Below are 26,817 nucleotides of genomic sequence, written 5' to 3'. Positions count from 1 at the left end.
CTTCCCACCAACCACACCTGGTTGAGGATTTTCCATTTCGATGAATGTGCCCTTCTACTTTTGTATGCCCAACGCAAGGATTGCACAACCCCTTTCCCAATCTGCAGACTAATTCAAAACCATCACAAAACTAAAATTGCATCACTTGCTCATTTCAGGAAGCCTTAGTTTTTTTTTGAAAAATTGAAAAGCTCTTCATCTAAGTGGGCACACAAGATTTTGTTTTAAACTAGTCTTCTTTATCTTATAATTGAATGGGTGAGTCTGCAAACCCTACACTTAATTACTCTCCCCAAGTAGTGAACGCTGAAACCTTACAGATGATCCTTTGTATCACTGCACCAGCTGCCTTCAGAAACAAACAGAGCATCAGGAATTTCTGTTTGGCATCAGAATACCAAATTAATGCGAACATCTATGTGTAATTGTGAGTCACGAGCGAATGGAAACAATAGGGAATTACCACTGCAAATCGGAAAGAAGTTACTGTGACCTAGTAAATGTAATAAACCGTTTGAGGACTGAATTTTGCAAAAAAAAGTTACAATATTCATTTTTAAGCCACGTTGAAACAAAATATGTATACATATTCTACAGAAGAACTAGTGCAACACGAATTTGTAACAGGAGTTTATAGGTACTAGCATAGTGCTTAGTTTCCACAATTCTTAGCTTTTTTTTTTGCTTAAAACAGCTCCACTTTGAGTTTGCGATTGTTCCAGTAATCCTGAGCACAGCAGAATCCTGAACACTTTGTGGAATATTGCGAGAACATTTCCTTCAAACAAGCCACACAGGACGAGCTCCTGGGCTGCGAAGATCAGTTTAGGCTCCTGTAAAACTTTATGCCTCAAGGAACGACTGTATATTAAGATGATGCAAAGTACGACAGCTGTTTTTCAAATATAAAAAAAATCTTAAGAGTCACCATCTAGAGGGTAGGGTAGCACAGTGGTTATGTTACTGGACTAGAAATCCGAAGTCATGAGTTCAAATCCCACCACGGCAGCTGGGGAATTTAAATTCAATTAATATTTATTTAAATAAAATCTGGAATTAAAAAAACCAGTACCAGTAATGGTGGCCATAAGACTACCGGATTGTCGCAAAAACTCATCTGGTTCACTAATGCCCTTTAGGGAAAGAAACCTGCCATCCTTACCCGGTCTGGCCGATATGTGACTCCAGACCCACAGCAATGTGGTTGATTCTTAATTGCCCTCTGAAATGGCTGAGCAAGCAACTCAGTTGTAAAATCTCGCTAAAGAAAGTCCTAAGAAGAATAAAACTGGAAGGACCACCCGGCACCGGACACGACAAAGGCAAACCAAGCCCAGGAAACCCTGCAAAGTCCTCCTCATGAACATCTGGGGACTTGTGCCAAAATTGGGAGAGCTGTCCCACAGACTGGTCAAGCAACAGCCTGACATAGCCATACTCACAGAATCATACCTTTCAGCCAACGTCCCAAAATCTTCCATCACCATCCCTGGGTATGTCCTGTCCCACCGGCAGGACATACCAACCAGAGATGGCAGTACAGTGATATACAGTCAGGAGGGAGTGGCCCTGGGAGTCCTCAATATTGATTCCGGGCCTCATGGCATCAACCATCTACCGCCCTCCCTCAGCTGATGAATCAATCCTCCTCCATGTTGAGCACCACTTGGAGGAAGTACTGAGGGTAGCAAGGGCACAGAATGTGTTCTGGGTGGGGGACTTCAATGTCCATCACCAAGAGTGGTTCGGGAGCACCTCTACTTTTTTTTTTATTCGTTCATGGGATGTGGCGTCGCCGGCGAGGCCGGCATTTATTGCCCATCCTTAATTGCCCTTGAGAAGGTGGTGGTGAACCGCCTTCTTGAACCGCTGCAGTCCGTGTGGTGAAGGTTCTCCCACAGTGCTGTTAGGAAGGGAGTTCTAGGATTTTGACCCAGCGACGATATATTTCCAAGTTGGGATGGTGTGTGACTTGGAGGGGAACATGTAGGTGGTGGTGTTCCCACGTGCCTGATGCTCTTGTCCTTCTAGGTGGTAGAGGTCGCGGGTTTGGGAGGAGCTGTCGAAGAAGCCTTGACGAATTGCTGCAGTGCATCCTGTGGATGGTACATACTGCAGCCACTGTGCGCCGGTGGTGAAGGGAGTGAACGTTTAGGGTGGTGGATGGGGTGCCAATCAAGCGGGCTGCTGTGTCCTGGATGGTGTCGAGCTTCTCGAGTGTTGTTGGAGCTGCACTCTTCCAGGCAAGTGGAGAGTATTCCATCACAATCCTGACTTGTGCCTTGCAGATGGTGGAAAGGCTTTGGGGAGTCAGGAGGTGAGTCACTCGCCGCAGAATACCCAGCCTCTGACCTGCTTCTGTAGCCACAGTATATATGGCTGGTCCAGTTAAGTTTCTGGTCAATGGTGACCCCCAAGATGTTGATGGTGGGGGATTCGGCGATGGTAATGCCGTTGAATGTCAAGGGGAGGTGGTTAGATTCTCGCTTGCTGGAGATGGTCATTGTCTGGCGCGAATGTTACTTGCCACTTATGAGCCCAAGCCTGGATGTTGTCCAGGTCTTGCTGCATGCGGGCTCAGACTGCTTCATTATTTGAAGGGTTGTGAATGACCGAGCTGGCCGAGTCCTGAAGGACATAGCTGCCAGACTGGGCCTGCGGCAGGTGGTGAGTGAACCAACATGAGGGAAAAACCTACTAGACCTCGTCCTCACCAATCTACCTGTCACAGATGCATCTGTCCATGACAGTATTGGTAGGAGTGACCACCGCACAGTCCTCGTGGAGATGAAGTCCCGTTTTCGCACTGAGGACACCATCCAACGTGTTGTGTGGCACTACCACCGTGCTAAATGGGATAGATTCAGAACAGATCTAGCAGCTCACAACTGGGCATCCATGAGGCGCTGTGGGCCATCAGCAGATTTGTATTCCAGCACAATCTGTAACCTCATGGCCCGTCATATTCCTCACTCTACAATTACCAACAAGCCAGGGGATCAACCCTGGTTCGAGGAGTGTCGAAGAGCATGCCAGGAGCAGCACCAGGCGTACCTAAAAATGAGGTGCCAACCTGGTGAAGCTACAACTCAAGACTACATGCATGCCAAACAGCGGAAGCAACATGCTATAGACAGAGCTAAGCAATTCCACAACCAACGGATCAAATCAAAGCTCTGCAGTCCTGCCACATCCAGTCGCGAATGGTGGTGGACAGTCAAACAACTAATGGGAGGAGGAGGCTCTGTAAACATCCCCATCCTCAATGATGGCGGAGTCCAGCATGTGAGTGCAAAAGTCAAGGCTGAAGCATTTGCAACCATCTTCAGCCAGAAGTGCCGAGTGGATGATCCATCTCGGCCTCCTCCCGATATCCCCACCATCACAGAAGCCAGTCTTCAGCCAATTCGATTCACTCCAAGTGATATCAAGAAACGGCTGAGTGCACTGGATACAGCAAAGGCTATGGGCCCCGACCACATCCCGGCTGTCGTGCTGAAGGCTTGTGCTCCAGAACTAGCTGGCCTCTAGCCAAACTGTTCCAGGACAGCCACAACACTGGCATCTACCAGACAATGTGGAAAATTGCCCAGGTATGTCCTGTCCACAAAAAGCAGGACAAATCCAATCCGGCCAATTACCGCCCCATCAGTCTACTCTCAATCATCAGCAAAGTGATGGAAGGTGTCGTCGACAGTGCTATCAAGCGGCACTTATTCACCAATAACCTGCTCACCGTTGCACAGTTTGGGTTCCGCCAGGATCATTCGGCTCCAGACCTCATTACAGCGTTGGTCCAAACATGGACAAAAGAGCTGAATTCCAGAGGTGAGGTGAGAGTGACTGCCCTTGACAACAAGGCAGCATTTGACTGATTGTGGCACCAAGGAGCACTAATAAAATTGAAGTCAATGGGAATCAGGGGGAAAACTCTCCAGTGGCTGGAGTCATACCTAGCACAAAAGAAGATGGTAGTGGTTGTTGGAGGCCAATCATCTCAGCCCCAGGACATTGCTGCAGGAGTTCCTCAGGGCAGTGTCCTAGACCCAACCATCTTCAGCTGCTTCATCAATGACCTTCCCTCCATCATAAGGTCAGAAATGGGGATGTTCGCTGATGATTGCACAGTGTTCAGTTCCATTCACAACCCCTCAGATAATGAAGCAGTCCGTGTCCGCATGCAGCAAGACCTGGACAACATCCAGGATTGGGCTGATAAGTGGCAAGTAACATTCGTGCCAGACAATTGCTAGGCAATGACCATCTCCAACAAAAGAGAGTCAAACCACCTCCCCTTGACATTCAACGGCATTACCATCGCCGAATCCCCCAACATCAACATCCTGGGGGTCACCATTGACCAGAAACTTAACTGGACCAGCCATATAAATACTGTGGCTACAAGAGCAGGTCAGAGGCTGGGGATTCTGCGGTGAGTGACTCACCTCCTGACCCCCCAAAGCCTTTCCACCATCTACAAGGCACAAGTCAGGAGTGTGATGGAATACTCTCCACTTGCTTGGATAAGTGCAGCTCCAACAACACTCAAGAAGCTCGACACCATCCAGGACAAAGCAGCCCGCTTGATTGGCACCCCATCCACCACCCTAAACATTCACTCCCTTCACCACCGGCGCACTGTGGCTGCAGTGTGTACCATCCACAGGATGCACTGCAGCAACTCGCCAAGGCTTGATCGACAGCACCTCCCAAACCTGCGACCTCTACCACCTAGATGGACAAGAGCAGCAGGTACATGGGAACAACACCACCTGCACGTTCCTCTCCAAGTCACACACTATCCCGACTTGGAAATATATCACCGTTCCTTCATAGTCGTTGGGTCAAAATCCTGGAACTCCCAAATTTCAATATGGGAGAACCTTCACCACACGGACTGCAGCGGTTCATGAAGGCGGCTCACCACCACATTCTCAAGGTGCAATTAGGGATGGGCAAAGAATGCCGGCCTCGCCAGCGACGCTCACATCCCATGAACGAATAAAAAAAAAGTAGAGTTATTAGAGACAGTCATTAACTCAGTATGCTTCAATAGTCTTATTTCAACTACGAGCATTTTATACATACAATACTATACATAATATATTTTAAAAATCTAAGACTCTCCCCATCGATGCATCATCAGACCAGCAGAGCTTAGGGTTTTGTTTGAAGGATGCACACGTTTTGAGGCTTAAATGACTGACAACTTGTTTTGCTTCTCTGTCTCTCTCACATTTCTGTTCCTCTTGCTAACCTTTTCTGCTTCTTGGTCTGCCTTTTCCTGGTGTTTGGAGTAGATGGTGAGAGGTGTGAAAGGGAGCTGCTGAGGAGGGGTGGGGTGGCTCCCCGACTCATGCTTCCCCACTCTCCCACAGGTCCATCACATCTACTCCTTCAGCTTTCCCTTCCCCTCTCCTCTTCCTATCAGCCCATCACTCTTACTGTTCCTGTATCCTCCCCTTACCCTTGGTCCCCGGTTGCCTTGGTCTATTGCAGCCTGCATGGCTTTGCTTGCCTGCTTGCTCACCCATCCAAACAAGCGTTCTCTCTGTTAATAAAGCAGTTTTATGGCACTGATCTACTTATAGACTACAAGTGCTATAAAAACAGATTGCTGGCTTCCCGATGAAGAAAGAACCTGCACAGACTGGGCTAAGGGCGGGTGATTCTTGGAAGGTAAGGGCGGGTGATTCTTGGAAGGGGAGCAGGACTGAGTTTGGATGGGTGAGGGAAGAAGGGCACAACTGCCCTGGAGTCTCCAGGGATTAAAGATGAATCTCCTGGACACTGCTGCAAGCAAACCCGGGAGATAAATCATAAGAGGCATTAAAAGAAATGGCTTTTTTTTTTAAAAAAGGAAAACATTTTCTTTAAAGACTTTTGTTTATTGCTTATAAAAAAATATTGGCGATGGGGGGATAAAAGGCTGGTTGACTGGGTGGAGCAGTTGGAGGCGGGAGGTCATGTGTTGAAACCTCCAGGAAAATGTCCAGAGTCGGCAACCCCAGACCAGACAGGCAGGAAACAGCAGGGAGACAAAACCGTCAGAGTAGGGCAGTAGGAAGTGTGGTATAATATAATAAATAATAGTGGTATAATTGAAACAGGCAGAGTACTTGTACATCTGCATGAAGCAGCCGTATGGGACTCTAAGCCACTGTGGAGCTGGGGCTCACCAAAATGGAAAAGGCCCTGGTTTTCTTACAGCAGCCGGTCACAAAGGGATTGGCTACTGTAAGGAAACTGGCCTTCCAGGAACGAGGCCCCATATGTCCTCAATTCTTTGTTCTTCTGTCAGACCTGGGACCACAGGAACAGGAGTAGGCCATTCAGCCCATCGAGCCTGTTCTGCCATTCAATTAGATCATGGCTGATCTGTATCTTAACTCCATCTATCCCCCTTGGTTCCGCAGCCCTTACTTAACAAAAATCCACCAATCTCAGTTTTGAAATTTTCAATTGACCCCCCGCCTCAACAGCTGTTTGAGGGAAGAGAGTTCCAGATTTCCACTACCTATCTGTGGGCACTTGCTTCTGTGGCTGGCCAACACTGCACTTTCCAGCTAGATGGCACCCCAGTTGTGTAAATATTGGTACACACACACACACACACATTTAAATAACCCAACTCTGGGAATTCTGCCCGGGTCAGGTTATTGTCCCTGAACAGGATTGTGGACTTTCAGCCTCTATAACTTTATAACAAACCATTGTTGTTTGGTGCTGACAGATTTGATTGATGCAAAAGTTTAGCGAGGATAGTTGTTTTGTAGTGAATGGGGTCGTGATCTCGGTTACTGGAAAACTCAGCATTGTATAAAACAAAATAGCTGAAGGGACACACATGCTATAGCAACTTTTTAAATCGCAGTATCTTAAAAAAGTAGGAAAACAACAATAACTTGCATTTATATAGTGCCTTTAACATAGTAAAACGTCCCAAGGCGTTTCACAGGAGTGATCATCAGACAAAATTTGACACCGAGCCATATCAGGAGATATAAGGATAGGTGACCAAAAGTTTGGTCAGTGAAGTAGATTTTATGGAGCATCTTAAAAGGAGGAGAGAGAGGTAGAGAGGCAGAGGGGTTTAGGGAGGGAATTCCAGAGCTTAGGGCCTACACAGCTGAAGGCACGGCCGCCAATGGTGGAGCGATGGAAATTGGGGATGCGCAAGAATTGGAGGACTGCAGAGATCTTGGAGGGTTGTAGGGCTGGAGGAACTTAGAGATAAAGGAAGGGCGAAGCCATGGGGGGTGGGATTTGAAAACAATGATGAGGATTTAAAAATTTTAAAACAGTTTATAAATGGAACAAATTTCACATAACTGCAAACAATTTCACAAAGCCTGGTGCAAAGGTATTTTATTCAAATTACAGTACTATTACTGGAACCTGTTGTCCACCCTGATATTTAGCCCCACCCAAAAACAAACATTTATAAAAGACAGAATAAAATCAAATAAATATTTGTATATGTTCTACAGAACAGCATCAACTCCTCTCCCTTTAAAATGATTGGTCAAGTCCCAACATGGTAGAGTACTCCAAGCTGATGAAATTTGGTCTCATGAATTTATTCCAAAAAATAGCACATCCAAGTGACCCTCGACCTGATCAACTCCTCCCTGTGTGCACTAACCCCATTCGGAGAGAGATCGTTCCTGGAATATGGGTAATAATTCCCTAATCAATGGGATTATCATAACCCACAGGAACTATGGGGTTTTCATTACCCATAGATATCCAGAAACAGCCAAGATCGGAGAAACAAAAAACTCCAGAAGACAGCGAATGTGGAACTCGCTAACACATGGAGTGGTTGAGGCGAATAGCATAGATGCATTTAAAGGGAAGCTCGATAAACACATGAGGGAGAAAGGAATAGAAGGATATGCTGATAGGGTTAGATGATGTAGGTTGGAGGAGGCTCGTGTGGAGCACAAACACCGGCATGGACGAGTTGGGCCGAATGGCCTGTATCTGTGCTGTACACTCTACATAATTCTATGTGAATACACAAAATTCACAAGTAAAGTACAGTTAGAGAAGAAAAACACACATATAGATGAACAGAACCAATGAGATTTTCTCTTTCATCAAGCTGACCAGAGTTGACCCTTTCCCTTGTTTGTGACTTTCAATCAGTACCTACTTCTGCTTCCAATTCATATGATAAGGGTTTTCCGCTAAGTTCTGATGGAAGAGCCCCACTTGAAACGTTAGCCTATAGCCTGTCTCCCTTTTTCGTATGCTGATTGACCCAGTTTTGCATTTTCAGCAATTTCTTTTTTATTTAAGATCCAATAATATCAACAGCCATTTGTTGTAATTTATGCCATTTATTAAAAGATCTAGTTTTGGACACCAAGACATGCAAGATGGATGGAAAGGAAAAAAGGCAAGAAAAACAAAGAAATTGCAAGATGCAACAAGCCAAGAGCAGAAGTTAGAAAGAATGCTTGGAATTCACAAGAAGCAAATACAGTCAAGAAGGAAAACACCACCAAGGACAAGCAAGCAGCAAAGCCAAACAAGCAGACCAGGAGGAAAAGCAATCAGGGAGTAAAGAGTAAGTTACAAACATTGGCCCAACTCTTGCTGGAAAAATAATGGCGAGTTAATGATGCACGCCGTTATTGGTGCGCAAATCGGCCAGCAAGGTCAGGCGAAGAAGAGCTATGGCGTCGTTCCACCGATTGCTTCGCACAAACGGCAGCTCGCCCTCAACCTCGCCGTTATTTTTAAGAACTTGCTGGATTTGTACATTAAACTCGCCGCAGAAAGTTAGAGCTGGTACTTAAGAACATAAGTACCCTTCTAACAACGTGATAATTGTTAATGCAATGCCAATCAATTTCTCCGGTCCAGAAAGGGAACTATTTAAACTATTGAGTCTCATTCCTGCAAGTAGTAAATTCTTAGATTTTTAAAAATTTAATTTAAAAAAAAAACTTTTCCTTTGTTTCTTTTTTCTCTCTTAATTTAATCTTTCTTTCCCTCTCTTTATTTCTCTTTCTGTACCTGATTTGACTCTAATTCACCCTAATTCCTTCTCAGTCGTTCCTCTGTTCCTTTCTCAATCCTTAAATCTCATTGGTTAAGGAGATAGACTGTTGGTCCAGTCATTCACTAAGGTCCCGATATCCGTTTCCCTCACCATGCCAGTTATCAGCTTGCACTTCCAGCAAGTTATGGCACAAATTATCTTCCAGCTGAAGAGTGAGGGAAAAAGTCTAACTAATGGGGTACATCGCAGGATGCCCCACTCCAGCAAGATCTGGGCCAATATGCAATAAGATAAAGATGGATAAATACAAATCTGTGTTCCAGAGCGAACGTCTGGCATTAAAATAATTTTGTTTCCCTGCTTTTCTTGGTAAATGTTTATTCGTGGCACGAGAAAACATGCAGGAAAAACAATGAATCATCAAAGACAAGAAAAGATGAATTAAATTTGCTTCCCAACATTCATATATTGTTCAGGTATCAGGTAGAAATGCTGGAACACTCCCTCCCTATTTATCTGTTTCCTCTAGTTTTTCCCTTGTGCTACACATAGGGCTGACCTGGAGTCTCCAGGGCTGACCTGGAGTCTCCAGGGCTGACCTGGAGTCTCCAGGGCTGACCTGGAGTCTCCAGGGCTGACCTGGAGTCTCCAGGGCTGACCTGGAGTCTCCAGGGCTGACCTGGAGTCTCCAGGGCTGACCTGGAGTCTCCAGGGCTGACCTGGAGTCTCCAGGGCTGAGAGATTAATCTCCCAGACACTGCTGTGAGCAACACCCGGGAGAAAAATCATAGCAGCACTAAAAGAGTGTTTTTTTTAAATCGTTTTCTTTAAACATATTTGTCTATCAGCTCTAAAAATATTTAGAATGGGGGGCAAGAGGCTATTTGATTGACAGTCAAGAATCATCCAATTGGGTAAAGAGTCTGTTCGCTTCCCAATTGGCTGTGGGAAGGTGGGACACAGTGAGGATGGGCGTGTCGGGTGACCAATGGCGGGAGGTCATGTAATGAAACCTCCAGGAATGCATCCAACCAGAGTTGGGAACCCCAGCTACACATCACTGCCTCCACAAGGCAACCTCTGCGAATGTTGCTGTATAATTGTCCACTGAGATGGTGCAAGAGTTAACTCTCTCTCTGCTTTTCGCCCCTTAGGAGAATGTCTGGGTTTCACACAGTGCACCTCCGATTGAAAGGCTAAAACAGCTGATTTTCCTCTACCTTGCTCCCTGTCCAAAACAGGTGCAACTATTCCTTTGTTCCCAATTTGTTCCTGAACAGCACTGCATTCCAATATCTTGTGCCTGCACCTGAAGATGGCGAAATGTAAAATATATGCAGATGAATGTCAGAGGGCTTTGCACAGATTTCCTCTAATGATGCTGGGTGCAGATTAGAGGCAAAGTGCCCCCATAAAAACCTGGCCCTACTGCCCCCGAGCTGTCATTTAGATGCTATTTGTCTTAAGGGATAGGCTGGTATCAAAAAAGAACATTATTTTTGATTTTTGTGAATAAAAAAAAGTCTTGCTGCTTCAACTCTTGTTGTTGGATGCTCTTAGCATTAGGAGGCTGTGTTCAGTCCGGTGCTATCCCTTATGTTGTGATGTGGTTTTACTTGGAGGCAGACGAGGGGAAACAACCTCTTGGCAGCTAATGAAGAAACGTGCCTGGCCGTATCCTGAGCCACAAACACCTGTTTCTCTGACACAGAGCAAGAATCCTCTCGTCCCGACTGTGTGAACTGCTCAATTAAACCTGGAATAAAAGAAGCCTCACAGTCAAGCCAGTGCATCCTCCTATTCCCGCACCATCATTCTACATAATCCTCACCTGTTTTATCTGTTATTCTACCTACTGCTTGGCACCACCTCTTACCAGTTCCCTCCAGAGCAGACTGCAGCTGCCATACCAGCCATGGCACAGCAGCACAAACTCTTCCACAAGGGATGAAACCTTTAAATAAATGGAATGAGTATTGACACCACTGTGTCAGCTAATGAGTTGGAGGTGGGGCGGGACTTAGTGTAGTATTCAGCAAACAGACAGTCTATTTTATAGCAGAGTCTATTTAAACAGCACACTACAGCAAACATTCAATTTAAACAGAGTCTCTATGCCCTACAGCAAACACAGTCGATTGACTCAGCAAAGAGTCTATTTAAAGAGAGTCTCTACGAACTCATGACCGAAACTACAGCAAAGTCTCCCAATAGAAGCAGGATTATTTCTCCAGAAAAATGCAGTGAGTGGAGGATAGTTACATAATATGTGCGTAAAATCAATCCCAGTCACTTACAGCATTGTGGTCTCCAGACATGATAGATGGGGGAATTACTCAATCATCTCCAACCTGGCTGGGACTTGTGGGGTCACTATATGCAGCCTTAAATAAGTGTGAAGACCACTGACGTACAAATCGTAGCCTCTGGCACAATTAAATTACTTTAAAAATTTACCTCTCCATCAAAAGTGGTCCTGATAAAAAAATCCTGCACTATTACCAGCTCTCTCATTGGGGTTTCCATTTTACTAGCCCTTTCTTTGTTTTAAAAAAAAAAGATTGTTGCTGGCTTTTAAGGCCCAGGCAGCACCTGGACCTCCTTCCCTCATGTGCCCAACCGTGTGCCTCGAGCTGTGCCCAGAGTCCACCCTCTAACGAGGATGCTAACGAGGGCTCACCTGAAAATCATGCACTGTTTTACTTCACTCAGTGCATTGCGCCCACATTGCTTCTGGACAGCACTAGCGGAGGAAGATCGGCCCAGCTACTATTAGAATCGTAGAAAGATTACAGCACGGAAGGAGGCCATTTGGCCCATCAAGTCCATTCGGCCCAAGAGCAATCCAGCTAGTCCCTCTCCCCCTCCTATTACTGTGGTAAACCATGTTGAACTGCACTGTGCTGGGTTGCCATACATTTCCTTGCTTTTTTTTTAAAACTTGCTTTGTACAGAAATAAAACCAGACTGGTCTTATCTTGGGGAGCAATGGTTGAAAATTAGATTGTTCAGCATTTGGAATGCAGCCCTGATATTTAGATATGCTCCTCTCGCCTCTCTCCATACACACTCCAGTTTTGGAATCCTCAGAAAAATCCTGGAAGCAGGAGGTGGAATTGAACTTTTAGAACAAGCTTCGCATTAGCACCGAGCACAAACTCATTTTGCACTTGGGACTGGGGAACAGAAAAGGGAGGCGAATCTGAACCTGTTCCAATTCCCACACCAGAGACTTGAGCACATAATCCAGGCTGACACTCCCTGTGCAGTACTGAGGGAGTGCTGCACTGCCAGAGGTGCCGTCTTTCGGATGAGACATTAAACCGAAGACCCTCTCAGGCGGACGTAAAAGACCCCACGACACTATTCAAAGAAGAGCTGCGGAGTTCTCCCCAATGTCCTGGCCAATATTTATACCTCAACTAACACCTAAAAACAGATTATCTGGTCATTATCACCTTGCTGTTTGTGGGATCTTGCTGTGTGCAAACCAGCTGCTGCGTTTCCTACATTACAACAGTGACTAAACTTCAAAAGTACTTTATCGGCTGTAAAGCACTTTGGGATGTCCTGAGGTCGTGAAAAGTGCTATATAAATGCAAATCTTTCTCTTCTTTCACAAATTCAGTTGGACAATCCGGAGAATACCATTGGCTCTGGACATTGTGGAAGGGGGGAGTGAACAGCTGTGTTCGCCTAGCTCATGGAAGTGAATTAGGAGAAAAAAGAATGGGTGAATTAAGGAAAATAAATTTTAAATTGCAGTAAGGAAACCAAGTTGTTAAAGTGTATTCAATGCCATCATTGCCTCAGCGTTTGATAAACAGAGATAAGCTAATGGAGAGGAGGAAATATTGTCATAGCTGAACACTTCCCAAAGCTTCCTTTAAGAAATACCACTTTCTAACAGTCGCTTTACTCGGTCTTGATTATTTAACTTTAACTAGACAAGTCTTTGGCTATATCATATGTAAGTTTCATGCAAGCATTAAATTAAAGAAGGAAATGCTAAAATCTGGCACATTCGGATATGTTTTCAGATATATTTGACTTGCAGATCCAGTAGCCTATATTTTCCAACTGAGACAGACCAAATTTCCAGGTCAGCCTAATATTGGGGTGAGGTGTAGGAGGGAGAAATGCCTTTGATTGTGAGCTCACCCACTGTACGATTAGTCCGGCAGCAGCTTAAAGGGGTGGATGTGACCATGAGGGTACGGTAGCATAGTGGTTATGTTACTGGGCTAGTAATCCAGAGGCCTGGACTAAAATCCAGAGTCATGAGTTCAAATCCCGCCACGGCAGCTGGCGAATTTAAATTCAATTAATTAATTAATTAAATTCAATTAATTAAATAAAAATCTGGAATTAAAATACTAGTATCAGTAATGATGGCCATGAAACTACCGAATTGTCGTAAAAACCCATCTGGTTCACTAATGTCCTTTAGGGAAGGAAGCCTGCCGCCCTTACCCGGTCTGGCCTATATGTGACTCCAGACCCACAGCAATGTGGTTGATTCTTAATTGCCCTCTGAAATGGCCTAGCAAGCCACTCAGTTGTAAAATCTCGCTACGAAAAGTCATAATAAGAATAAAACCGGACGGACCACCCGGCATCGGACCACTAGGCACCGGACACGACAACGGCAAAACACCAAGCCCAGTCGACCCTGCAAGGTCCTCCTTACTAACATCTGGGGACTTGTGCCAAAATTGGGAGAGCTGTCCCACAGACTAGTCAAGCAACAGCCTGACATAGCCATACTCACAGAATCATATCTCTCAGCCAACGTCCCAGACTCTTCCATCACCATCCCTGGGTATGTCCTGTCCCACGGCAGGACAGACCCACCAGAGGTGGCGGTACAGTGATATACAGTCAGGAGGAAGTGGCCCTGGGAGTCCTCAATATTGATTCCGGGCCTCATGGCATCAACCATCTACCGCCCTCCCTCAGCTGATGAATCAATCCTCCTCCATGTTGAGCACCACTTGGAGGAAGTACTGAGGGTAGCAAGGGCACAGAATGTGTTCTGGGTGGGGGACTTCAATGTCCATCACCAAGAGTGGTTCGGGAGCACCTCTACTTTTTTTTTTATTCATTCATGGGATGTGGCTTCGCCGGCGAGGCCGGCATTTATTGCCCATCCTTAATTGCCCTTGAGAAGGTGGTGGTGAACCGCCTTCTTGAACCGCTGCAGTCCGTGTGGTGAAGGTTCTCCCACCGTGCTGTTAGGAAGGGAGTTCTAGGATTTTGACCCAGCGACGATATATTTCCAAGTTGGGATGGTGTGTGACTTGGAGGGGAACATGTAGGTGGTGTTGTTCCCACGTGCCTGATGCTCTTGTCCTTCTAGGTGGTAGAGGTCGCGGGTTTGGGAGGTGCTGTCGAAGAAGCCTTGACGAATTGCTGCAGTGCATCCTGTGGATGGTACATACTGCAGCCACTGTGCGCCGGTGGTGAAGGGAGTGAACGTTTAGGGTGGTGGATGGGGTGCTAATCAAGCGGGCTGCTGTGTCCTGGATGGTATCGAGCTTCTCGAGTGTTGTTGGAGCTGCACTCTTCCAGGCAAGTGGAGAGTATTCCATCACAATCCTGACAGTATTGGTAGGAGTGACCACCGCACAGTCATCGTGGAGATGAAATTCCGTCTTCGCACTGAGGACACCATCCAACGTGTTGTGTGGTACTACCACCGTGCTAAATGGGATAGATTCAGAACAGATCTAGCAGCTCAAAACTGGGCATCCATGAGGCGCTGTGGGCCATCAGCAGCAGCAGAATTGTATTCCAGCACAATCTGTAACCTCATGGCCCGGCATATTCCTCACTCTACCATTACCAACAAGCCACGGGATCAACCCTGGTTCAATGAGGAGTGTAGAAGAGCATGCCAGGAGCAGCACCAGGCGTACCTAAAAATGAGGTGCCAACCTGGTGAAGCTACAACTCAGGACTACATGCATGCCAAACAGCGGAAGCAACATGCTATAGACAGAGCTAAGCGATTCCACAACCAACGGATCAGATCAAAGCTCTGCAGTCCTGCCACATCCAGTCGTGAATGGTGGTGGACAATTAAACAACTAACGGGAGGAGGAGGCTCTGCAAACATCCCCATTCTCAATGATGGCGGAGTCCAGCACGTGAGTGCAAAAGACAAGGCTGAAGCGTTTGCAACCATCTTCAGCCAGAAGTGCCGAGTGGATAATCCATCTCAGCCTCCTCCCGATATCCCCACCATCACGGAAGCCAGTCTTCGGCCAATTCGATTCACTCCACGTGATATCAAGAAACGGCTGAGTGCACTGGATACAGCAAAGGCTATGGGCCCCGACAACATCCCAGCTGTAGTGCTGAAGACTTGTGCTCCAGAACTAGCTGCGCCTCTAGCCAAGCTGTTCCAGTACAGCTGCAACACTGGCATCCACCCGACAATGTGGAAAATTGCCCAGGTATGTCCTGTCCACAAAAAGCAGGACAAATCCAATCCGGCCAATTACCGCCCCATCAGTCTACTCTCAATCATCAGCAAAGTGATGGAAGGTGTCGTCGACAGTGCTATCAAGCGGCACTTACTCACCAATAACCTGCTCACCGATGCTCAGTTTGGGTTCCGCCAGGACCACTCGGCTCCAGACCTCATTACAGCCTTGGTCCAAACATGGACAAAAGAGCTGAATTCCAGAGGTGAGGCGAGAGTGACTGCCCTTGACATCAAGGCAGCATTTGACCGAGTGTGGCACCAAGGAGCCCTAGTAAAATTGAAGTCAATGGGAATCAGGGGGAAAACTCTCCAGTGGCTGGAGTCATACCTGGCACAAAGGAAGATGGTGGTGGTTGTTGGAGGCCAGTCATCTCAGCCCCAGGGCATTGCTGCAGGAGTTCCTCAGGGCAGTGTCCTTGGCCCAACCATCTTCAGCTGCTTCATCAATGACCTTCCCTCCATCATAAGGTCAGAAATGGGGATGTTCGCTGATGACTGCACAGTGTTCAGTTCCATTCGCAACCCCTCAGATAAAGAAGCAGTCCGAGCCTGCATGCAGCAAGACCTGGACAACATCCAGGCTTGGGCTCATAAGTGGCAAGTAACATTCGCGCCAGATAAGTGCCAGGCAATGACCACCTCCCCTTGACATTCAACGGCATTACCATCGCCGAATCCACCACCATCAACATCCTGGGGATCACCATTGACCAGAAACTTAACTGGACCAGCCATATAAATACTGTGGCTACGAGAGCAGGTCAGAGGCTGGGTATTCTGCGGCGAGTGACTCACCTCCTGACTCCCCAAAGCCTTTCCACCATCTACAAGGCACAAGTCAGGAGTGTGATGGAATACTCTCCACTTGCCTGGATGAGTGCAGCTCCAACAACACTCAAGAAGCTCGACACTATCCAAGATAAAGCAGCCCGCTTGATTGGCACCCCATCCACCACCCTAAACATTCACTCCCTTCACCACCGGCGCACTGTGGCTGCAGTGTGCACCATCCACAGGATGCACTGCAGCAACTCGCCAAGGCTTCTTCGACAGCACCTCCCAAACTCGCGACCTCTACCACCTAGAAGGACAAGGGCAGCAGGCGCATGGGAACAACACCACCTGCACGTTCCCCTCCAAGTCACACACCATCCCGACTTGGAAATATATCGCCGTTCCTTCATCGTCGCTGGGTCAAAATCCTGGAACTCCCTTCCTAACAGCATTGTGGGAGAACCGTCACCACACGGACTGCAGCGGTTCAAGAAGGCGGCTCACCACCACCTTCTCGAGGGCAATTAGGGATGGGCAATAAATGCCGGCCTTGCCAGCGACGCCCACATCCCGTGAACGAATAAAAAAATTTTAAAAAAAATTATGGCCTCTGAGAAACAGCAAGATGGAGCGTGGCCCTGTTAGATGAGGCCATTGAAATCCTCGTGGTGGAAGTGAGGCAGAGGAGGGGGGCCTCTCTTCAGCACAGAGCGATGCAGCCCCAGCCTCCCACCCCAGATGGGAGAATGGAAATAGTTGACAATTTCTGTCAATGACATCGCCAACAACTTGTATTTATATAGCGCCTATTACGTCCCAAGGTGCTACACAGGAGTGTTATCAGACAAAATTTGACACCGAGCCACATTGTGGATATATATATCCACAATTACACACATGGAAACAGTGCTGAAAGTTTAATGGCCGTACCCAGTTAGCAGAGGTAGAATAACCTTCCATTAATGCAGTATGTCTACCACTTACAATTACTTCCCATTCACACTGTCTTAAAGTACTTTTAAACCGTACCACAATGCCATTGAGGCAACCGAGTGCCACATCTACCCCAGCCTTCAACTGGAAGTATGCATTCACTCACATCCCTACATGTAATAAGCCTATAAAATTCCTCCCACTTAATATATCTGACAGTTGCATGCATTTATCATCACATCCACTATGGTTACATAACTGGGCATCACTAAGGGCCAAGCCAAACAGTGTGCTGCAGATAGCAGCTCAAGAAGGAGAATCCACTAGCTACACCTGAAACTCTCCTGCACAGTACTAAATAACAGTGCAACACAACCGCTTACTATTGTCCCTGTGAGAAGGAGTTGGGGGGAGGGGGCGAGGGGTAAGTACATACGGTCTCCTCAGGGGTCAAGGTGGCTCCAAGACAACATGCCTGGTAATGGAAGCTTGGAACTGAGTAAACCCGCTGTGGCCAACTCAGCAATCGATTATCTAAACCAGGCCCGCAACACTCCAGGGCATTGTTAGAGACCAACCAGCCCAGCTGGCTCACCAATAGAGCCTGGAGAAGCAGACCTACTACTGGAGGCCAGAGCCCTTCCTACGCAGCTCTAGATATCCAGTCAGAGCAAGGCAGCTCCAGTAAGCTGTCCAGTTTTAAGGGTTAAACTCCAGCAGTGCCCGTGTATACTTGAAGGCCGCTAAACTATGGCTCTGCCAACCTGCGTCTTAGTTTCTGGAATCCAGTAAATGGGATGTATCCCTACAGGGAGTGTGCACTCCATATTGGGTGAACAGAATCCCTACATGGGATTTTTCTCATCATTCTGCAGCACATGCAGTGAATCACATACCAAACAGTATGCCAACAATATATGACTGTTGTAACTGGGGGAAAGAATAGTTTGTTTGACTGGATTTGACCTGAACAAAGCAATGGTCTATCCCAGAGCCCATCTACTGAGTCATGCCTTCGAGCACTTACTTGTGTTCAGTAATAGAGGGCAGATTACTGTATTCACTGCTAGCTTTCAAAAATTGGAAGGGGCTTGGTGGGGGGGGGGGGGGGGGGTGGAAATCAGTACTTGCTGTCTCCTAATTGACACAAGTCCTGACTTTAAAGGCCACCAATAAAGTTTGCTTCAGAGATATATTGATAACTTTGAGTGTGTATCAGACACCCAGCTGACCAAAGAAATGTGAAACCCTCATGGGATTGATTTACATGGTTTATCTAGAAGCCTTGTGATGCTCTCAATGATTACACTGCTAGATGTAAGCACATTATACCTGTGCTCATCTGTTGTCCTGGGATAATACACAGGTGTCAAGAGCCATGGCTGTAGAGTATAGCCCTGGTCGTCGAAGAACCACCCGACACTTGCCTTTGTGGCTCCAACAGTAAAACAATAGACTGTCTTAAAATGAAAGCACTGTTACAGCATTGACTTGCATAATTCAACCCTAATGGTCACAAACAAGCTGCACATTGAAAGAATGGAATTCTTTCTAATTAATGTAGGTAGTGACATCGTGTAATGGAGTACATAGGACCACAAGGGTGCACCCTACATGCCCCCGGACCTTCTGTAATCCTGCCACTCTATAAAATTGCATAGCCCTCTCACGCTGCCACTGCTTGGCCATAGGGAAAAAGAGATGAAATTGCTCATTTGAGCAAGCAAAGCATTATGCAGTTGCTTGACAAACGTATAAACAGCAAATTGGCTTAAATTGCTGATGTCTCCACCAGGAGCCCAAAGCATGAAAGTTGGACGTTGTGACCTTGATAGCTACTGGCAACTTTATATCTATGTAGGTGCTTGGCTGCAGGTCTGATCAGATTACGCAGCATAAATCTGTCACAGCAGCCCTTATAAATAGCAGCCTCTGCAGGTACTGATTCTTTGATAAATGGAGGCATGTGTGCCTCTGCCTTTATATTCTACAGTGGGGACACTGGCAGGGACATGCCTGTTGCAGTCTGACCCTCCTGGCATCCCATGGCCATTCCTTCTCCTCTTCCTGGTGTAAGCCATGGCTCAGTGGGTAGCACTCTCACCTCTGAGTCAGAGGATTGTGGGTTCAAGTCTCACTCGAGTCTTGAGCACAAAATCCAGGCTGACACTCCAGTGCAGTAATGAGGGAGTGCTGCACTATCGGAGGTGCCGTCTTTTGGATGAGACGTTAAACCGAGGCCCTGTGTGCCCTCTCAGGTGGACATAAAAGATCCCACGGCACTATTTCGAAGAGCAGAGGAGTTCTCATGGTGTCCTGGCCAATATTTCTCTCTAAACCAATATCACAAACAGATTATCTGGTCATTATCACATTGCTGTTTGTGGGATCTTGCCGAGTGCAAATTGTCTGCCGAGTTGCGTTACAACAGTGACTACACTTAAAAAGTACCTCATTGGTTGTAAAACGTTTTGGGACATCCTGAGGTTGTGAAAGGCGCTGTATAAATGTAAGTCTTTCTTCTTTCTTTCCTCCAAAAAGCAGAGATATGGGGGAGTTCCCAGTGGAAAAACCACAAATGGAACTTATTCAAAATTGTCAGAGATCTGTCATAATGGATATCTATCTAATTTTCCGATCAGATATGCCCCATTTTATGCTCAAAAATTGTGTTCTTGATTATATGATGTTGAAACACTGGTACAGACAAAATACTTTTAAAATGCTACATAAAGATCACAAAAAATATCAGCCTGTGTTTGTGTTTAAAAATGTTTTTTTCTAAACCGAACTAAATCAAGGATTGATCCAATTGAGCATTTATGCAAGACTTTTCAGGGTGATTTTAAAGACAAAGTAGCAGTCAATAAAAGCTTATAGACAATAAAAATATCACTTTTCGTCCCCAAAACAAGTGTATTGCATCATGTTTGTGGCAACCATAATTGCCACATTTCCAAGGGAAGGTACAGAAACTTGTAGAGTCTTTAGTCAGCCTCAACTCCAACGACTTTCATTTATATAGCACCGTTAACATAGGAAAACATTCCAAGGCGCTTCACAGGGGCGTATACAGACTAAAATTGCCACAGCCAAAGGAGATATTAGGACGGGTGACTAAAGGGCCAAAGAGTTAAGTTTTAAGAAGGGTCTTAGAGGAGAGAGTTGTGAAAGATAGGGAGGGAATTCCAGAGCTTAAGGCCTAGACAGCTGGTTGGGTTAAGGGAGAGAAGGATGCACAAGAGGCCAGGGTTGGAGGAGCACAGAGTTCTTGGAGGGTTGTAGGGCTGGAGGGGGTTACAGAGATGGGGAGGGTCGACGCCATGGAGGGATCTAAAAATTAAGATGAGAATTTTAAAATTGAGACATTGATGGACTGGTAGCCAATGTAGGTCTTGGTCCATCATTAGTGGGTATGTTGATCATGTTGTTCAAAATGGAGAAGGGTCAAACTGTTAAATTACCTTGCAAATGGTATGTTGGCCTTTATGGCAAAAGGGTTGGAGTACAAGTGTAAGGAAGTCTTGCTACAATTGTACAGGGCTTTGGTGAGACCACATCTGGAGTACTGCGTACAGTTTTGGTCTCCTTACCTAAGGAAGGATATACTTGCCTTAGAGGCAGTGCAACGAAGGCTCATTAGATTAATTCCTGGGATGAGAGGTTTGTCCTATGAGAGATTCAGTAGAATGGGCCTATATTCTCTGGAGTTTAGAAGAATGAGGGGTGATCTCATTGAAATGTATAAAGTTCTTAGAGGGCTTGACAGGGTGGATGAGGAGAGGCTATTTCCCCTGGCTGGAGAGTCTAGAACTAGGGGGCATCATTGCAGGATAAGGGGTGGGCGATTTAGGACTGAGATGAGGAGGAATTTCTTCACTCAGAGGGTTGTGAATCTTTGAAATTCTCTACCCCAGAGGGCTGCGGATGCTGAGTCGTTGAGTATATTCAAGACTGAGATGGATAGATTTTTGGACTCTAGTGGAATTAAGGGATATGGGGATCGGGCGGGAAAGTGGAGTTGAGGTCGAAGATCAGCCATGAACTTACTGAATGGCGGCGCAGGCTCGAGGGGGCGTATGGCCTACTCCTGCTCCTATTTATGTTCTCCTGCAGGGTGGATCAATTCAATTTTTAAGGCATGACTTTCACTTTTGGTCTACCAAGTTCCTAAAAGTTCTCCCCTCTCTAAGTAAAAACAAATAGTCTAACCAAAAGGAATACCACTGCACAAATCTCTGTTACACAAATTTAATGCTAAATGTAGCAACAGGGCCAATTTTCTCTCTCAGGCTGTGGGCGTTTATTGCTCATCCCTAGTTGCCCCTTGAGTGGCTCACTAGGCCACTTCAGAGGGCAGTTGAGAAGCAACCAGTTCCACCTAGTGGCGTGGGACTGGAGTCACATTTAGGCTGGACCAAATCCGACAGCTTTTGCTGGTATCAGATTTTAAAAACTGAAGTCAAATTTCTCAAACTGCTGGGATTTGAATTCCAGTTCTCCGGATTACTAGTCCGGTTACATAGCCATTTCGCTACTGTACCCGTCTGTATTGAGACTTCTTCACACTTACAAAAAGCTCCTCTGAAACTTGGGAGAGAAAGTCAAAGTGCATCCCACCTCAACTTTCTTTAAAGATGGGAATCCTCAAATATTAGAACACTGCATATAAATACTAATACCTGTTTTGGCAACTTCTTGATCGCAGTAGTTTGTCAGCTAATTTCATAAAGGACTCTTCATCTTATTAAAAAAAAAATCAGAATCACACTGACAACACCACAACTTGCATTTATATAGCACCTTTAACGTAGTAAAATGTCCCAAGGCACTTCACAGGAGCGTTATTAAACACTTTGACACTGAGCCACATAAGGCGATATTAGGACAGGTGACCAAAAGTTTGGTCAAAGAGGTAGGTTTTAAGGAGCGTCTTAATGGAGGAGAAAGAGTTAGAGTACAAACAACTCTGTTTTGGTTGCCACAGCAGGAAAAACTTAAAAAGTAGATTCAAGCAGCAAAAGATCACTATGGAAACTTCTACTTGTATTGTATCCATATAAAAAGCTCCAGGGACACTATGGGCTCGATTTTACACGTAAATTGTGGGTGCGTTGGGGGTGGGGAGGGCTACGAAAATTGCAGAAATGCAGAACGGGTTCAGAAGCTGGCTCCAACTCGTTGACTTCCGAGTTCCCCACGGATGCACCTGTGCGCGCGCGGGGGTCTCAAATCCGGAAGTCCCGCCAGCAATTAAAGCCAGTGGGATGATAGTTAAAGAGCCAAATGTACCTTATTGAGGTACTTAAGGCACTTACTTGTGACATATTGAGCCCGATATTACCAGGGCGGCGGGTTCGCGATTGGGCGCGTGGGCGACGCGCCCGGTGAAATCAGTCTGCCCCGCGCGCAATCGCAGGCTGATTGGATCCACTTACCTGTTGTTCCGGGTTCCCCGCTGCTGAGCTGCGCGGCGGGCGGACTGCGCATGCGCAGTAAGGTCTGTCAGCTGGATGAGCTCTATTTAAAGGGGCAGTCCTCCACTGACTGATGCTGCAAGAAATAGGAAAAATTACAGCATGGAGCAGCCCAGGGGGAAGGCTGCTCCCAGGTTTAATGATGCCTCACTCCAGGTCTTACTGGATGGGGTGAGGAGGAGGGGGAGGACTCATTCCCCTACACTCCGTCTGCTACATCACCGCCCCCACCCCACATCTCCTTCTGCACTGCCAACACTACTCTGTCACATCACCCCTCACACCCACTCAAACCTCATCCTCATCTTATCTGCACTTACTCACCTCGCCAGTACTCATCCCGCCACTACCACTCAACCCAATCCTTGTACAATCCCATGGCTCTATCTGATACTCACCCTCTCATGCATCTCTTTCACAGTCAGCCTCACTCAACCTGCCACTACCTGTGCTGCAGCCACAGGGCATGCATCACATATGTGCAGTAGGAAGCGCAAGGCAAACGTGTCGTGAGCATAAAGGGGATGCACAAGGGTGTTTGAGGGTTTGTCATGGTTTTTACTTATATTTAATGTCTGATCAACTCACATCACATATCATATTGGCACCACTACTGCCACGTCTTTGCGAATCTTGTCTGGTTTGTGCAATAATGCCCTTTCCTGAGGATCACTATGAAGACCCACAACTGATGTCACCCATTGTGTCACTGCAGAGTGGGTGTAGGTGTATTTGCAGGGCTGTTTTGTGCAGACGACAGAGACGTCAGCGATGTCCCCGGTGGCACCCTGGAAGGATGCGGAGAAGTAGTTGAGGGCAGTGGTGACTTTGACAGCGACAGGCAAGAAGATGGTGCTCGGGCCAGCCGGGAGCAGCTCGGCATGAAGGAGGCTGCAGATGTACACGACTACATGTCGAGTGACTCTGAGCCTCCGTGTGCACTGCTGCTCAGAGAGGTCCAGGAAGCCGAGCCTCTGTCTGTGGACCATGTGGCGAGGGTAGTGCCCTCTGTGACGCATCTCTCTCTGCGGTTGCCCTCCCTCCTGCTGTGCAGGTGGATGTGTCACAGCACTGTGTTGTGGAGCTCCACGTGTCAGAGGTGGACGGCGTGGCCGGTGATGCTGTTCGCCCTCCGAGGAGGTCATGACTGCAGCTACGGCGGCCCCCATCCGGAAGATGTACATCTGAGGGGGTCCGCAAGGTAGGTACGTGTCTGGACACCGGGGTAAGCGTGCAAGTTGGTGGATTTTATTGTTGGAAGGAGGGTGGTGGAGGCCAAACTTTGTCCAAAGTGACAGAATGGCCTCCTGCAATGAGTGAGGGTCTTCCCCCCCCCCCCCCCCCCCACCTGTCAAATGGACCTTTGCAGCTGCCACAGGCTGATGGCTGCAACACGTCCATTTGAACTGGAAGTATTTCCCCCAGTACGGGAAACAGTCCCAGTTGTTTGTAAAATCCCAACCCTCCTAAAATATCTCGTTAATCAGGTCTCTAAACGACCTGAAATACCAAAATAAATACCTTAAGTGGCACCTCACCGGCTTTAATTGCCTGCGGGAGTCCCACATGCGGGGGCTGCGCACACGTCAGCACGTCAGTGGGAAACCTGGAAGTGGGCAGGTTGGAGCCGGGCTCCCGACCCGCCCCGGGAATCCCCGATTTTCGGAGCCCCCCCCCGCCAGGAACACACCCGATCGCGGGTGCTAAAATAGAGCCCATTAGGTAGGTAGAATGATTTTTAAACTTACCTGGGCAGCTTTCCCATGGCTTCTGATTCACGCCTGGTGAAACCAGATGTGAAGGGCCAGATCAGGCAAAAAGAAACAAAATAAATTAGATAACAAACCATTGCATGAAGTTAAAACACAAGATCAACCTACCTTTCCAACCTGCTCCGATGTCCGATATCTCCCCCGCACCCTGATCTCCCCTTCTTCACCCCCCCCCCCCCCCCCCACCGATGTCCCTCCGATCTTCCACTCTTTTCCCCCCCCACTCCGATCTTCTGTTCCAGCGCCGGATAACATCTCTCTCTTTCTCTCCCCCCACCCTTCACGTTGCAGCTTCTGACAGCAGCCACCCTGTCAATCAGGGGCTGCCGGGGGCGAAACATGGAGAGAACTTTAATCACCATCCAGTACGATGCGATTGGGTTGGAAATGGTAAGTTTTGTTTATTCGGGTTTGCCACGCGCACCTTCACCCACCCCCCCCTCACTGCCAACCCACCACCATTTCAAAATTGAGCTCTATGTGTTTTTGTCAAATTCTCCTGATGGGCTTAAATTGCATAAGCTATTTGGGTATCCTCAGCACTGGCAGAATGCCAAAACTAATGTACTGAGACCTGAAGCTATTAGGAGGTTTTTTTTTAATATACATGAGCAAAACATAAATATTCCTCAGAAAACTGGAATAATTAAATAAACTGAAAGAAGTGCCGAAGAAGTAGTATAAAGATCCCTGCATCCAATTAATGTTGCTTTTAAATTTTTATAAAAAGTCTTGGAGGACAACATGAAAGTAACTTTAAAAGAATACAATATTCAACAGATATTTAATCATAAAACAAATAGTTACTTAAGAATTTAGAACAAATCGTGCTCCAATTTTCAAACAGACCATAATGTCTGTGCAAAACACTTTTGCCACGTAGATGATACAATAGGAGTCAATTAGTTCTCATTTTAAAAAAAACTCTTCAGTACCTGGCACTCGGAGGCTTTGAATGAACCAATTGATTTGAAGAACTTTAGTTAATTATGCATTTTGGTGGTTTCTTAACTTGAACGTTGAAATGTTTGGGGTCCAGTAGTGAAGCACTGAAGTGTTATTTTAGAGGATGAAGTTTGAATCCCAATTTTTAAACAAACAGTCATTCAAGCTTCATCACTGTCAAAAAGAAAAACTGGCAATTCTTAGGGATGAAACAAATAAATTGTACTAGTGCACTTATTAGTGGACTGTTCAACTATCCTGACTTGAGGACATTTGTCCTGGAGTGGAGGGAGTGGGAAAGCTTTAATACAATGAAGCATTCACTAGCTCTTTCCTTGCCAAGAGTTGATTGCTAGGGTGTCAATTTTTAAGTGTGATGCCAACTAGACATTGACATATAACTGCCCAGTGAAATAACTGGGACCAGAAGACTCCAAGCATCTAGTATCCATCTTCCCTTTTCTTTGCCGATATCATATCCATGGGAGCTCCAACCCTAGCAAGCTGAGGTCAACACCAAACACTGAAGGAGACAAGACAGAAAGCTCCACAGTTAGTGGGAAATCTTACTTGCCAGCAATCAATGTGCTTACCCCTCCATCATGATTTTTCATATTTATGTCTTTTCTACCTTCGATCTTGAACCAATCTGCAGTTTTTCTTCCTCATATTGACTAACCACCACCCCCTACCCCTTGTACTAAAGGAAGTTAAAATTCAAGTTACACATCTTAGTGAGTGGAAAGTTAATTAAAGCTAGGCAAGAGTCCTAGTAAGTAATTTAAACATTCCACAGCACTGATTATGGGCCAATGTTATGGTGGTCATGAAACGTCTCCAATTGCATTTTCAAAGCCGTACATTCCCCCACAGAAACTACCGAGTTCTTCTTTGCAGGTCCAGGACACTTGTACACAACAGGATTGGTTTATGTGATTGCTGGAGGGCTGCACAGGAGTTCACTCAAATCCACAGGTCCTTTAAAGGAAGGAAGGAAACGTTTGGATGGTGGGATGTCTTTTTTTGGTCTTCAGTGCTCGAATTCCTAGATCCCTCCTTGGGATTTGATGAGGAACAGAATAGAGGCATTGCTAGCCATGGTCTACGGATGACATGTTGTATTCGTGCCTACATTTAATTGATGTAACTGTACATTACCTTGATTACTGGTGCACATTCGTTCTGCCTGCTCTCTGGATTTTAGCTGCCAGCTTCCTTCATCCCAGCTTAGGTTAACATAAAAGATAACCTATGAGGTATTAATGTCAGCCAAGCATTTCTTCATATTCTGGCTTAAAACTTTTAGTGCCTGCTTATCCCAGGATTTGGGCTGATTTCAGGTGGTAGGGTCCCATCCAATGGTTGGCACATGCATTCCAAAGTAGGTGAGTATTTTCTTTGCCCTTTTCCTCC

General features: G+C 46.4%; 1 protein-coding gene across 8 annotated transcripts in view; it reads right to left on the bottom strand.

Annotated features, from left to right (window-relative positions):
• The window catches only part of pip5k1ba (phosphatidylinositol-4-phosphate 5-kinase, type I, beta a), a 157,722-nt gene that overhangs the window by 18,385 nt on the left and 112,520 nt on the right, over nucleotides 1-26,817 (bottom strand). The gene's annotated exons all lie outside the window — the stretch shown is intronic.

The sequence above is a fragment of the Heptranchias perlo genome, chromosome 4 (assembly GCF_035084215.1).
Source record: "Heptranchias perlo isolate sHepPer1 chromosome 4, sHepPer1.hap1, whole genome shotgun sequence".
NCBI classification, from domain to species: domain Eukaryota; kingdom Metazoa; phylum Chordata; class Chondrichthyes; order Hexanchiformes; family Hexanchidae; genus Heptranchias; species Heptranchias perlo.
This window is presented reverse-complemented; position numbering and strand designations above follow the sequence as displayed.